Raw genomic sequence first — 2446 nt, 5'->3', positions numbered from 1 at the left:
ACCCCCCCACCCTTCCTGCAGAACAAGAGCTGGATTCTATCTTGGATCCCCTGCCCAACGGGGAAGCCCTCATTCCTGTCTGGATCAGAATACAGGGAGGGAGGGAAGAGCTGTTCAGCTTTGGGGGGCAGTCAGGTCAACCATCCAACACCTCAGAATGAAAACTGGTTCCTATTGTTTCCCGGGCCCCATTTAAGCTCTCCTCCCGGCCCCTCCTCTCCAGTTTCTAAGCTCGATTTAACTAACACTCCTCCAACCAAACTAGCTGGGGCGGAGGGCAGCTGCGTCCTCTCCCCCAGCCTGACCCCCACACGTGTGGGGCTTCACGTCCAGCCAAGGAGGGAGCCTGGCTCACTAGCCCTCAGAGCTACCGCCTCTCCCTGCCTCCTCCCCCCATACCTTCCCCACCCAGTCCCTCCTGACCCGGAGGCCCCTCTCCACCGCCCCTCCCCAGCGCCAGTCCCGGCGGCCAACGAAGACCCTCATCTCTTTCCTTCTTCCAGGCAAAGAGGGCTGGGAGCTCAGGGGCGGCTGGAGGGGCGCTTCCACGTAGGAAAACCAGAAGGGGCAGCTTTGGGAGGGGCTCAAGGAGGGGAGGGAGGACCCTAAGAGCGGTGGGTAAAATAAAAAATAAAATAAGAAATAACAGCAGAGGATCTCCACCCAGAGGCGGAGGTGGCGCAGCAGAATGGATTTCGCTTCCCCTCCCCCAGCGGCGTCAGTTGCGGGCCAGTGAATTTCTTCATCTGACATCCCCCCCAACCAGGCCAACCGGCGCCGACGTCGCGTCTGCAAGTGATTGTGAGTCCAGCAGGAATGCCCAGGAGGGAGCTGCCTCCGGCCAGCAGAGTGCCCACTCGCTCCCAGGATGTGGCCGGCCCCTCCCGCGCCCTCCACACCCAGGCGAGGAGGAGCGCGCTGGGTCCTTCAAAGAGATGGAGGAGTGTGAGGCTGCACTCACTCCGGGGAGGATGCCAGCCAGCCTCCTCCACCCCAAGAGCCAGCCAAGAATGTGAGTGAGCGTGTGCGACGGGAGAGCGGGAGGGACAATCCAGCCTTAATGTCTCCCTCTTCAGCCCCAAGACACTCAGGGACGCTCCTCCCCTGGACGCCTACGACCAGCCCCCCACCACGGAGCGCCCACCAGCCCCCCTGCACCAGCCTGGAAATTGCAAACTTTCCAACGCCACCTCCTCCCCTTTCTTCCCTCTGGGACCAGAGCTGCACGGGGCGTTGCCCTCGGAGACACTCACACAGTTGGTTCTTGACTCTTCGCACACAGTCAAACAACAGGGCGCAGGGAACTCTCAGCTTTTCCACAGCTAATTATAGACGTGAAAGTCTGAGGATGTTTTGCAAGTGGCAGAGAGAAACTGCTGAGGTTTCTCCACAAAGCCGAAGAAATTCCATTTGGGCACCCCTTCCTCACCCCACTTCTCCCGGCTACCTCCCCGCCCCCCCTCCAGTGCGCCCATCTCCCAGTCCCCACCGCAGCCCCTCCTTCTCGTTGCAGATTTCTTACTCCGTTCTTTTTTCCTTTTTTTTTTTCCATCTCTCTTTGGGGCTTTCGAGAAAGGGAACAGACGCGGAAAATATTTTTGCAAGTTTTCCATTCAGCGGCTCATTCCCAAGCCGAGGGGGAGCGGGAGGGGGAGGGCAGGAGCAGATGGGGGCAATGAACTGTTTTTTCCAAAAGCTCCATTTGGGTGTGAAAAGGACAATCCCTCCATTTCCCTACCCCCACGGCCCAGGAATGACAGACACTAGGAAAAGAAAAATAAGTCACTTGTTTGATTATACGATTTCTCAGAACCGAGTTTAGGAAGGAAATACAGTATTTGACAAATCTGTGTGTGTGCGCGCGCACACACACACACACCCCAAACCCAGTAGCAAGAAATATGCCAGGAACAGGAAATTCAGGGAGTTTTAGAAGCCAGCGAGAGGAAAGAAACAAAGTTTGCACATCGCGAGTCAATTCATTCTCTGCAAGCCTTACCTCGCTTTCTTTCTAGCAAAGATCCAGGCTTCTGCAAGCAGCACTCTCCCTCCGGGGTTCCATGGACAGGGTAGGGAGGGGGTGACCTCTGGTCTCCCCAGTGAGCAGCCACGCTAGAGATGCCGGCTTGCTCTCCTGCCTTTTTTTTTTGCAGCGGCCCGGGAGCGGGCCGGTCTCCTCCGCCGGCCCTCCCGCCGGGAAGGACCTCAGGTTCCTGGAAGCAAATGCTGCGGGGGGAGGGGCGGGTGCGCCTCCGGTCCTGCTCTCCTCGGAAGGATGGTTCCCCAGGAAGTTCGCGCCTTCCCCCTCGAGCCCCAGCTCGGATGGTCTCAACGGCGGAGCTTTCCTAAGAAAACGCTTGTCATGGCAACAGCTTCGGCCAACTCGGACCGACTCCAGTCCGCCCGCCCGCCCGCTCTCCCCAGCGGCGCGGGAGGAGAAGGGGCG

At 58.8% G+C, this 2446-nt stretch overlaps 1 protein-coding gene across 5 annotated transcripts in view; it reads right to left on the bottom strand.

Annotated features, from left to right (window-relative positions):
* Positions 1 to 2435, bottom strand: part of ATP2B4 (ATPase, Ca++ transporting, plasma membrane 4) — a 106927-nt gene extending 104492 nt beyond the window's left edge. For all 5 annotated transcript variants that reach the window (XM_005878570.2, XM_005878571.2, XM_014549709.1 and 2 more), the window contains exon 1: positions 2000 to 2435. The gene's annotated coding sequence lies outside the window, so the exon portion shown is untranslated. The remainder of the gene's footprint in view (positions 1 to 1999) is intronic.
* Positions 2436 to 2446: the final 11 nt, after the last annotated feature.

Source organism: Myotis brandtii, unplaced genomic scaffold, assembly GCF_000412655.1.
Source record: "Myotis brandtii unplaced genomic scaffold, ASM41265v1 scaffold566, whole genome shotgun sequence".
Lineage (NCBI taxonomy): Eukaryota > Metazoa > Chordata > Mammalia > Chiroptera > Vespertilionidae > Myotis > Myotis brandtii.
This window is presented reverse-complemented; position numbering and strand designations above follow the sequence as displayed.